Genomic DNA, 13,113 nt, shown 5'->3' on the forward strand with positions numbered 1-13,113 from the left:
GCGCAATTGTCAGTTAAAGCCATGCAGCGTTGAATCGCAGAATGTGCTCTGGTGAGGAAGGGGGTAAAATCTTCCGGGGCTGAAGCGGTTAAACCAATTTTAAATCAATGACAAGTATTGCATTAAAATCATATTTTGTCTCAATAAAAAACAATTTATATTTCATTAAAATCCTTGCAGATGTCATTAAAATTGTCATATAGTTCATTAAAATCATTATACATTTCATTAAAATAATGTTATATTTCTTTAAATTTATTACATATTTCTTTAAAATCATCTTATTTTCATTTAAATCATTATATATTTAATTAAATCATCTTATATTTATTTAAATTCATTGTATATAATAATTGTATAGTCATTGTATATTTCAATAAAATCATTATACATTTTATTAAAATAATCTTGTATTTCATTAAAATCATCTTATATTTCCTTAAATCATTTTATATTTCATTAAAATCTTCTTAAAATTTCATTAAAAATCATTGCATATTTCTTTAAAATCATCTTATATTTCATTGACATCATCTTATTCATTATTTCTTTAAAAGATAAGTTCAACTTTAGGGTAGAACATGTAACATGTTCCCAGTGTTGCATCTGCTGATCACTGGTGCAATGCTTTCCAGGCTTCTACTACCAAAAAAATAAATGCACATTTTTTTTTACCTGTAAAAAGATGCGCATTTATTATTTTTTGTAGGAAGTGAACTTATTCTTTAACCACTTGCCGACCAGCCGCCGTCATAATACAGCGGCAGGTCGGCACGAACCCGTGAACTGTCGTAGCTGTACGTCGGTGGCCGTAAACGGAATAGCAGGAGCGCGCGCCTGCTGCACTGCAGGGGTGCCGATGCTCGTGACCGGCGGTTGTGATGACCGCCGGCCACGGGCGATTGCAGGCACAAGAGGCAAAACAGGGACGTGTGTGTGTAAACACACAAATCCCTGTTCTGTTCTGTGAGGAGAGAGAGTTCATGAGTTCCTAATAGCTAGGAACCACGATCTGTCATTTCCTATAGTCAGTCCCCTCCCCCTACAGTTAGAATACACAGTCAGGGAACACAATTAACCTCTTGATCGCCCCCTAGTGTTTAACCCCTTCCCTGCCAGTGACATTTACACAGTAATCAGTTCGTTTTTATAGCACTGATCGCTGTATAAATGCCAATGGTCCCAAAAATGTGTCAAAAGTGTCCGATGTGTCCGCCATAATGTCGCAGTCACAATAAAAATCGCAGATTGTCGCCATTACTAGTAAAAAAAATAATAATAATAAAAATGCCATAAATCTATCCCCTATTTTGTAGATGCTATAACTTTTGCGCAAACCAGTCAATATACGCTTATTGTGATTTTTATTACCAAAAATATGTAGAAGAATACATATCAGCCTAAACTGAGTAAAACATTTGCTTTTTTTTATTTATTATAGCAAAAAGTACACAATATAGTTTTTTCAAAATTGTCGCTCTTTTTTTGTTTATAGCGCAAAAAAATAAAACTGCAGAGATGATCAAATACCACCAAAAGAAAGCTCTATTTGTGGGAAAAAAAGGACGTCAATTTTGTTTGGGTTTAAGGTCGCACGACCGCGCAATTGTCAGTTAAAGCGACGCAGTGCCGAATTGCAAAAAATGGCCTGGTCATTGGGCAGTCAAATCTTCCAGGGCTGAAGTGGTTAAAATCATGTATATTTCATTAAAATCATTGTTTATTTCTTTAAAATCATTACATATTTCATTAAAATCATCTAATATTTCTTTAAAATAATCTTATATCCTTTCAGGTTATGATTCAAAATATTTCAGAGATTATAATACAGAAGGTGATTTTATCCATAAAGAATATAGAGGTCATGTCCTGAAATTAGAAAAAAAAAATTAGATTAAGACTGTGAATACATAGAACAGTTTACCAACATTAAAGCATCAAAAACACATATAAGTTTTATTAAAAGCAGTACTCCAACAACTGCAGTACATACATTTTAAATTTTTGAACCCCAATTACTAAAATCTCACAGAAGCTTTAAAAGCTAAGTCCACATTTCTGACCATGTTTCGTCTACATCCATATTTAGAGTGTAACATGAAAGTCCACAGCCCCCACCTTCAAACCATCCCTTCTTACAGAATTGTGAGGTTCTGCTCTCCATCAGCTCCTGTCCTATCTGAATTTAGTTCAGCTGTGTGTTGCTCCACCCACCATCCACCTCATTCATTCACTGAATGAAAAATAACTACCACAGCAGAGGAACTTGTAGTTCTCAATGGAGCACACGTGTGGAAACTTTTCTACATTCATACAGTAGTCCAGTGATACTTCCTCCAGCCCGATAACCAAAGGTCCATTACTGGCCATGGATCTGCCCTGGAGGAAAAGTCTGCAGAAGCCAAAGCATTGCACCCTGACTACAGTTGTGAAACCCTGCAGGCTTTAATGCAAAAACATAATAAATGGACATTTTTTGCTTTTTTGCACCAATGGTTCATTTATTTTTATTTTTTTCTGTAACAGGTGCAATTAGCCATTACAGTTTGTATTTAATTAAATAATGATTAATAATAGAAGAAAATGTATTTGCTTTCATTTAATAATGATTTGTAATGCCACCATGCAGGTCCTTGTTCAGGCACTTCTTGGTGTAGAGTGACAACGATCGGGAATTCAGTAAAGTCACTTTTTTGGCAGTATGGCCCTTTTAGCATGGACTGTGCAACGCTGTATCCAGGCCTAGGCCAACAAGTAGCGCTAGTCTTATGGGGTGGACTGGGCTGAGAGGCAAATTAGTCTAGTGCCCCATAAAGCGGCCGCACTGCTTAGTCCTCTCCATAAAATTATCAGAAATTTGTGCTTAAAGTAGAACTAATGGCAACACTTTTTTTTTTCCATTTTGGATAGAATAAGGGAGGGTTATAGCCCCTGTCAGTTTGTTTTTTACCATCCCTGTCCATTGCAGAGATTTCTCTTCACTTCCTGCCCCATAGCCAAACAGGAACTGAGAGGAAATCTATGCAAATTAAGGGAATCCATTGCCCCCCCCAGGCCCTCAGATCTAGTGTCCCCACTCGAAAATTTCAGGGTGGGTCTTAAACAGCAAAGGGTGTGGCCTTGATAGGAAGGGGTGGGTCATACTTAAATTAGGGGGTGCACGAGTTTAGTCAGGCCTAGTGCAGTACAAAACCTAAATACACTACTGGATCTGTGCCTAATTTATGAAATTAAAACCTTACACCAGTACCATGTACTGTCACCTATGTCAGAATCGGGTACTTCATACTACTACTACCACTTTTAGCATCTATCTTTATGGTTGGGACAGATTACAAAATAATTACTGCCAGTTCACAGATAAGCAAACCGGCAGTAAATAAGACTCAATAACTCAATGTTGGCATTTGGGGGGGGATTGTTGTGTGTTCATAACTTTGATAATATGTTTGAATGTGTTTTACATTTATTTCATTGGTTACTAGGATAAAGGTTGTCCTAGCAATCTATGATGATTCATCACACTAAACTGACAGAGGACAGAACGTATGGGGAACTCTGGGAGAATAGTCCCCCTTTAGGTCTGATTTGCCAGTGATTGACAATGGGTGGAGCTTGATGTGGAACTTTGAGACTAGTTCCTCATCAGGTCCCCCTTGCCAGTCATTGACAGTGCATGGCAGTGGACAGATTCGAAAGCCACTATTGGACTAAAGAGCAGATATGGATCCTCTCACTGCTGTGTACTGTCAATCAAAAGGAAAGCAAACCTAACAGGGAACTAATCTCTCAGTGCTCCATCAGGTTTTTCCTACTCTATTACAAATATCCCTGGCCATGCAGTATGGAAACTCCTGCAATCTTATTGACAGATTCATGGAGCGGTCTCTGACAGGCCCATGAATCAAGCACAAACACCATCTCTTTCCATAGTGAGGGGTTAGAGCCTATGTCCCTGTTGGTGAGATTCCTCCTCTTTATTTGTCCTGGTGACTATCATCACTGAGACTGAAAGTGAGGGGAAATCCAAAATATTGAATTGCCTCCAAAATAGAGGTGAAATCTTCCAGCAGGGATACTTTTGCTGGTGACAAAGTATAAGAGAAGATCAACCTTGCTTCTTATTGTGTCTACACAGATTGACAAAACAAAACAAAACAGAACTGACAGGCGTTTTATCCATTATCACTCTATACAAAATGGAAAATTGTTTTCACTTTAGATACACTTTAACCCTTTCACTGTCAGAGCCTGCTCTGCACCTTTAACCTCAGATGCCCAGAACAGTTTTGTTACTTTGCCCCTCTTTTCCAAGTTTCATTTTTTTATCTAACAGTTTTGTAAAATACCCCCCGAACCATACATTTCCTAATAATTTACTGTATAAAAATACACCTCAGTCATTATTAGCACACACAAATACAAGTTACAGAACGCCCGCTAAATCTAAAAGATTAAACTGCATTCATTAAAAAAAAAAAAAAAAAAAGCAAATTTTAACTGTGTAAATAAACTGTAAATAACGCTAAAAACAACTGTAAGTTGTTTTCACACCTATGATTTGTGTTAATGCCTGTGTGTGCTGGATTGGTGTGCATTGCAATAAAATGATCCAGGCATACATTTTAATGCACTGCGTTAAATATGTGGCATAGAGTTGAACAAATGTAATTTTCAAGAATGTTTTCAAAAAAAAAAAAAAAAAGCACTGCAATGAATTCAATGCACTGCAGCACATATACTCAAGGCACACCAACATGCGTGTATTATGCACACCAAAATGTGCTCCTACTGGTGAGAATGGTGAGTGTGTTTGCATTGCATTACCATAATATGTACAGTATCTCACAAAAGTGAGTACACCCCTCACATTTTTGTAAACATTTTATTCTATCTTTTCATGTGACAACACTGAAGAAATGACACTTTGCTACAATGTAAAGTAGTGAGTGTACAGCTTGTATAACGGTGTAAATTTGCTGTCCCCTCAAAATAACTCAACACACAGCTATTAGTGTCTAAACCACTGGCAACAAAAGTGAGTACACCCCTAAGGGAAAATGTCCAAATTGGGCCCAATTAGCCATTTTCCCTCCCCAGTGTCATGTGATTTGTTAGTGTTACAAGGTCTTAGGTGTGAATGGGGAGCAGGTGTGTTAAATTTGGTGTTATCGCTTTCACTCTCTCATACTAGTCACTGGAAGTTCAACATGGAACCTCATGGCAAAGAACTCTGAGGATCTGAAAAAAGATATTGTTGCTTTACATAAAGATAGCCTAGGCTATAAGAAGATTGCCAAGATACTGAAACTGAGCTGCAGCACGATGGCCAAGACCATACAGCGGTACAACAGGACAGGTTCCACTCAGAACAGGCCTCGCCATGGTCGACCAAAAGAAGTTGAGTGCACATGCTCAGCGTCATATCCAGAGGTTGTCTTTGGGAAATAGACGTATGAGTGCTGCCAGCATTGCTGCAGTGGTTGAAGGGGTGGGGGGTGAGCCTGTCAGTGCTCAGACCATACGCCGCACACTGCATCAAATTGGTCTGCATGGCTGTTGTCCCAAAAGGAAGCCTCTATTAAAGATGATGCACAAGAAAGCCCACAAACATTGTGCTGAAGACAAGCAGACTGAGGACATGGATTACTGGAAGCATGTCCTGTGGTCTGATGAGACCAAGATAAACTTATTTCATTCAGATGGTGTCAAGCGTGTGTGGCAGCAACCAGGTGAGGAGCACAAAGACAAGTTTGTCTTGCCTACGGTAAACCATGGTGGTGGGAGTGTCATGGTCTGGAGCTGCATAAGTGATGCTGACACTGGGGAGCTACAAATCATTGAGGGAACCATGAATGCCAACATGTACTGTAGAGACTGGGCTGCAGGGCAGTATTCCAACATGATAAAGACCCCAAACACACCTCCAAGACGACTGCTGCCTTGCTAAAAAGAAGCTGAGGGTAAAGGTGGACTGGCCAAGCATGTCTCCAGACCTAAACCCTATTGAGAATCTGTGGGGCATCCTCAAACGGATGGTGGAGGAGCGCAAGGTCTCTAACATCCACCAGCTCTGTGATGTTGTCGTGGAGGAGTGGAAGAGGACTCCAGTGGCAACCGGTGAAGCTCTGGTGAACTCCATTCCCAAGAGGGATGAGGCAGTGCTGGAAAATAATGATGGCCACACAAAATATTGACACTTTGGGCCCAATTTGGACATTTTCACTTAGGGGTGTACTCACTTTTGTTGCCAGCGGTTTAGACATTAATGGCTGTGTGTTGAGTTATTTTGAAGGGACAGCAAATTTACACTGTTATACAAGCTGTGCACTCACTACTTTACATTGTAGCAAAGTGTCATTTCTTCAGTGTTGTCACATTAAAAGATATAATAAAATATTTTAAAAAATGTGAGGGGTGTACTCACTTTTGTGAGATACTGTATGTTGTCCCACTAACTCTTAGCTGACAGATAGCTAACAAAACTGACAGAAGCAGTGTTGTGTATCATTCTAAATGGAATTTACTTCTGTAGAAAGTTTTCTAATAAAGCATATATGTATCAAAGGGAAAAAGAGCTTCACTGGTGGGCTTCTGAAAGCTAAGATGGCTCTGAACTCATGTGAGGGTGAAACGTTATTAACAAAAACAAAACACATCACACTTCCTTTTTCTTTTCTGAAAAAGAATTAGTCTGCAATTGAAGAGAACAATTAAGGCTCCATTTACACCATGGCGTTCTGTTTTGTGGGCAGAATCGCCGCGATTCTGCACGCAATTTGGAAATGCCAAAAATCATGGGACGCCCTTGCTATCCCTGTCACTTTGAAGTACAATTACTTCTTTTGGGTGTCGGGCATCCCTCGATTCTGTTTGAGCAATTTTACCACAATTTTACTGTGATTCCTTGGACGACAATCGCGGCAAGATCACGCCGCGATTTGGTACCATTCAAAGTAAGGGGAATCTCAAATGCATTCTGGGATTTGCAGCATTTCCAAATCACAAGCAGAATTGCTGCGATTCTGCCCGCAAACTGGAAATGCCATGGTGTGAATGGAGCCTAATAGATGGCTCCTTAATCAACGCAATAATAACAAATAGACAGTACACTCCCCCCAGTATATATATATATATATATACCACTATTGTATATTGTAACATTTAACTCTTCTTTGAAGTTGGGCTGAATCCCCCCCCCCCAGTTTGCCAGAACTCTCGAACATCGCAAAAGTTTGTACCCAAACCACGAACCCTATTAACTTGAAAAATCAAAAGTGATAATTTTGAAGGCTTATATGCAAGTTATTGGCCAGAAAAAGGGCATGGGGCCTGGGTACTGCCCTGGGGAACATTTTTTTTAAAAAGATTGTTTTTAAAGGAGTAGTGATTTTAATGATGCTTAAAGTGAAACAATAAAAATGAAACATTCCTTTAAAGATAGTGCCGGAGGGGCCCCTTAGTTTGCCTGTAAAGTGGCACATCTGGACCATGTATAAACCTGCTGCAGCAAAACTGACATATATACAGAAATAAACTGACATTTAAATTGATTTTCCCAGCAAGCTTACTTTTTTTTGTAAACAACGGCTTGGGGAGCCGGTCTATATGATGAGGCCACAATTTAGTGTACTCGTAACAAGACTAAAGATTTTTTTGGATGCTTTCTGGTGTCTTTTTGGCAGAATTTGAATGGAAATAGCAAATTTTTGCACCACAGTGAGAAAACCTTATGTCAAGAAGCCAAATTACAGTACAATTACAATTACAGCCAAGATTAACAATTTTTTTTAAGATAAAGTTTGGTGTCTCTTTCGCAGACTTTGGATAGAAGTAACAGATGCAGAAAAATTGGGCTTTGGGTGTTGGTGGTGCCTTCACACCGTAACCCTATAGAGGTACTTTTGAAAAAAATCTGTTTGTTTTGAAACTAAAAAATAAACAGATTTTTTTCAAAAGTACCTCTATAGGGTTACGGTGTAAAAGCACCACCAACACCCAAAGCCCAATTTTTCTGCACCTGTGTGATTTTTGTATGTTTTGTTAAGAAAAATAATGTCCAACAATAACCTTAAAAGAGAAGCTTCAAAATAAATTTAAAAAACCTGATTTGGTAATTGCTTTATTCTCTCATGTCGCCATCTTCTTCCTCCTTTTCTACTCCTCGTATATACAATACATTATTACACCTTATTAGAACTTCTCCAAGATGTCCAGACAACGCCCCATATACTCTTCTGTATTGCATTTTCATGTAGCCATCCACAGAGACCAGGTATCCTTTGTAATTCATACCCCACTTCAGTTTCACCATTACTGGCTCACCAGCAAGGCCATTAAGGAATGGTTTGGGGTTTAGTGGCAAACTCATTTTGCCGTTGAAGCCACCACTGATCTACAGACCAGTGAAAGTAGGAGAAAATTTCCCTGTGGAATGCTCTGAGAACACACCGCCAGAGAGAGCAGGAAATGGCTGAAGTACTCTTAATGAAAAGCAAGAATTGGCCTTTCTGTAAAAAATGTAATAGTATATGCACCTGTCAAACAGGTGCAGAAAAATTGGGCTTTGGGTGTTGGTGGTGTCTTCACACCATAACCCTATAGATGTACATTTGATGAATGCAAGAATTGGCCTTTCTGTCAATTTTTTTAATTATATGCACCTGTCAAACAGGTGCGGAAAAATTGGGCTTTGAGTGTTGGTGGTGCCTTCACACCATAACCCTATAGGGGTACTGTTGATGAAAGCAAGAATTGGCCTTGTAAAAAATTTAAATGATATGCACCTGTCAAACAGGTGCAGAGAAAATGGTTCTTGGGTATTAATTGTGCTCATGAAACCTATACCAACAAATTTCTGCAAGACAAAATCAACACCCACAAAACTAGGCAGCCTAGACAGTCTTGCAGAGATTCCAGATCCCAAAAACATTTAATCAGCGACATTTAGCATCAGGGAAGTGAACAACAAAGTTGATCGCCGCTCCAGGTAAGTGGCTCCACATGCAATTCAATTAAACAAGACTCTTCACACGGGTGCAAAACCCTAGCTCGCTTGCCGTGAATGACTGCTTGAAGGAAGAAATTGGCTGCACACCGGCATACTTGAAGTCCATTTATTAAAATTCCATACAAATAATGATACACACCATGGTTGCAGAGTCGGAACAGAGGTGGACTAGTTTCGCACAGCTACACTGTGCTTAATCATCGTGTGTGTCATTATTTGTATGGAATTTTCAATAAATGGACTTCAAATACATTGGTTTGCAGTCAATTTCTTCCTTCAATCGGCATCAGGGGCTTGTTAGCTGCTGCTAATCCAAGACTGGTTCATTTTGACAAATATCAGCCAGTCAACTGACTCTGTAGACAGACACACTCTTTTATTTGTCACAAAAGCTCCAGCAACACTGAATGCCTGTTCAGAAAGCACGCTGGTTGCAGGGCAGCTCAGCAGCTCAATTGCATACTGGGCAAGTTCTGGCTACTGGTCTATTCTCATGACCCACTAACCCAGTGGATCATTTATTGGAAAGCTCTCCATGTCTGTTTTCACCCTAGATAATCTTCCACAATATGATGCAGATGCTGTCGATGGGATGTGGAAGCTGACCGCCCTGGGTACCGAGAACTAAAAAGTATTTAAATGCATCACTTAGGCTAGCCCCCTTCTCCACTGTCCCTCTTTTGACCAACAGAAGCCTCAAAAATACCTTTTCTAAGAGACTGTAACCTACAAGAGTCTGGAAAGGTGTTACATAAACTCCTCTTTAAAGTGTCCTCAAGATATTTCATCCTATGCTCCCTCTGCGAGGGCAGGATGAGTTCTGCGACTTTCCCCTTGTAACAGTGGTCAAGGAAGGTTGCCAACCAATAATGATCCTTCTCCTTGATGCCACAAATTCTTGGGTCCCTTTGCAGGCTTTGATGAATAAGGGAGCCCATGTACCGCAAGTTTGCTGAGGCATGAGAAGCAGAGTCCTCTGGGTCACTGAGGGTTACACTATCTGGAACTGCCTCCCTCCAGCCACATACTACTCCTAAGGTTTCTGGTAATCGAAAAAGATCTCTTAAGATTTGATGTATTTTGTCCTCTGCTTCAATGCCTCCAAAACTGCCAGGATCCCCCCCCCTCCTCCCTCTGCTATTGTGTGTCCTGTGGCGTTGCAAGAATGGTGTCTGCATCAAGCGGGCTTTGAGAGAAAAGGAAGTCTTCTTCTTCCTCCTGCTGCTCTGCCTCGAGTGCCCTGTCCATAATGACATACAGAGTATGCTCCGGCAGGAACACAAGAGGGATAGTGTCACTGATGCTTGCATTGTCATGGCTCACCATCCTTGTCGCCTCCTAAAATGGTGACAGTACAGTGCATGCATCCTTTATCAGCAGCCATTGGTGTGGGGGAAAAAAATCTGAGCTCCCCTGAGCCTGTCCCTCTGCCATACTCATACAGGTACTTGTTGATGGCCCTCTGCTGCATGTGCAGCAGCTGCAACATTGCTAAAGTTGAGTTCCACCTGGTGACCATGTCACAAATCAGGCGTTTTACAGGCAGGTGGAATTCCCACTGAATTTCAGCCAACCAACACTGGCTGTGTATGACCGCCTGAAATGTCTACAGACTCTTTTGGCCTACCTTAGAAGAGCTTGCAACCCTAAATACCTGTTTAAGAAACGCTGCACTACAAACTTTAGGACATGTGCCAGGCATGGCACATGTGTCAACTTTCCCTGCTGAAGGGCGGACAGAAGGTTAGTGCCATTATTGCACACCACCCCCCCCCCCCCCGCCTCAAGTTTCCATGGTGTGTACCACCTCTGGGCCTGTACCTTGGAGAGTTGAAAAAATCTCTGCTCCAGTGTAGCTCCTGTACCCAAGACAGACCAGCTGAAACACTGCATGGCATCTTTTAGCCTGACTCATTGAATAGCCCCTATGAACACTTAGGAGTACTGATGGTTCATAGGACTATTCAGCAGAGGAAGGCATGGAGGAGGAGGGGGTGAAGCTGACAAATTTCACAACTTCACCACTAACTGTATGGGAATGTGGCAGCAAAACAAACTCCAGCACTGAGCCCTGTCCTGCATCCTTCCTAGTTGCAACCAGAGTTACCCAGTGTGCTGTGAACTAAATATATTGTCTCTGACCATGCTTGCTGGACCATGTGTCAGCAGTAAGGTGAACCTTGCTGCTGATTGCCTTGCTCAATGATGCCAAAACATTGCGTTCCACGTGATGGTACACTTGAATGGCCTTACGTGCAAAGAAATAGCAACTGGGAACCTGCCATTGTGGTACATTACATTCTGCAAATTCACAGAAGGGGCAAAATCAACCAGATGGAAAGGCAGGAGTTGTAAAGCCAGCAAATTTGACAAGCTGGAATTTAGACGCTGGGCATGCGGGTGGCAGGGAGTGTGTTTGCTTTTTTCTTTGATGCAACAGCTGAGGCAGAGAAATTTGCCTGCTACACTCCACAGCTGGTAGTGTGCTGCTGGCAGACAGGTTGCAAGGATCTGTGACACTCTTTGCTATACCATTATCCCTGTCAGTGGAGGCTGCTGAAAGGTCATGAGATATAATGGGGGTAGACGTGAAAGGTAAGAAATGAGGAGAAGAATTGCGTCCTTTTTGTGTGGCTTTAAGGTGCTAAGCTCTTGCTAACAGGCACAGTGGTGGGGGGTTAAATGCCTTTGCAAGCATGTGTTACCCAAATAGCTGGTGTTTTTCCCATGCTTGATCTGCTTGCGGCAAAGATTGCAGCTGCACATGTGTTCAAAAAAGGCCCACATAGCTAAGCTGTGGAAAATGGGCTGGGAGATAACAGCTCCACAATCTGATGGAATAGGGTGGGTGCTCTCTACTCTTCCATGATGGCTGCCTCTGGAGGACATCCTACCTCCTTGGGGTTGTGCCTCCTCCTCATTTTGCTCCTCTGCTCTATCCAGCACTCAAATTGCATCATCAACATCCCCTCCATCCTCATCATCACTGGAGCAAACTTGGTAATACGCTGCGGCTGGGGGAACATGACTGCCAATTTGCTGTTTATCAGTGTTCTCCCCTCTCTGTAGGCTCATATTACTCCCGTCCTTAAACTCAGAACCAACATCAGAATAAAGTAATGCCTGTGCATCGTCAAGAAGCAAGTGGCGGATGCTGTGTTCCAATAATTCAGCTGACTCCTCCATGCATGATGCTGGGTCTATGGCAGGAGTAGCTGTGGACAAGGAGGCAGAATAAGCCGCTCTGGCAGCTGCAGTGAACTGCACACTAGTCTCAGCTTGGGTGATAGAGGATGAGGAGGATGAGGATGGTTTAGTAAGCCAGTCCACCACCTCCTCTGCATGCTGTGGATGGATAGCACGGGCAACATCACTAAACAGAGAAAAACATGTCCTGCCTGAGGACAGACATGTCCACTCGTGTCTGTGGACACATACGCTTGTTGACCTCCCAGACATAATGGGGGGGTGTTTATTATCCAAATGTAATAGATACTGGTAAATGTGTAATTAAATGCACTTTATTCAATGCAAAGGGGTGTTTAGTGCACTTTAAATTGAGGACTGCTGATAGAAAAAACTTAAAAAAACGTGGAATAACAGTGTCGCAGTCAGAACAACTGCAGCTGACAATTTAAAAAAAAGGGGGCAGGCATGGGACAAAAAAACGCACACTACACTAACACTACACTATACTCCCACTATACTGACACACTACATTGACACTACACTATACTCACACTATAGTCAATTTATACTCAGACTACACTAATGCTACACTGACACTCTACACAATGGGGGTTATTTACGAAAGGCAAATCCACTTTGCACTACAAGTGCACTGTCAAGTGCAGTCGCTGTAGATCTGAGGGGGACATGCACGGAAAATAAAAAAACAGCATTTTAGCTTGCACATGATTGGATGATAAAATCAGCAGAGCTTCCCCTCATTTCAGATCTTCCCCTCAGATCTACAGCGACTGCACTTACAAGTGCACTTTCCCCAGCATCACACTAACTCTCTAGTAGCAAACAGAGCCCTGTTCTATATATCTCCACTCCAATACCACACTGCAAAAGGTTCCTGTTGGAAGGAACCTTTT

General features: G+C 41.4%; 1 protein-coding gene and 1 pseudogene across 4 annotated transcripts in view; both read right to left on the reverse strand.

The window, feature by feature from the left end:
- Positions 1 to 429: 429 nt before the first annotated feature.
- Positions 430 to 13,113, reverse strand: part of LOC141148377 (uncharacterized) — a 185,921-nt gene continuing 173,237 nt past the window's right edge. For all 4 annotated transcript variants that reach the window (XM_073635810.1, XM_073635812.1, XM_073635809.1 and 1 more), the window contains one exon: positions 430 to 1,869. The gene's annotated coding sequence lies outside the window, so the exon portion shown is untranslated. The remainder of the gene's footprint in view (positions 1,870 to 13,113) is intronic.
- On the reverse strand, positions 8,123 to 8,371 carry LOC141147557 (small nuclear ribonucleoprotein F pseudogene; annotated as a pseudogene).

Source organism: Aquarana catesbeiana, linkage group LG06, assembly GCF_042186555.1.
Source record: "Aquarana catesbeiana isolate 2022-GZ linkage group LG06, ASM4218655v1, whole genome shotgun sequence".
In the NCBI taxonomy this organism is placed as follows: domain Eukaryota; kingdom Metazoa; phylum Chordata; class Amphibia; order Anura; family Ranidae; genus Aquarana; species Aquarana catesbeiana.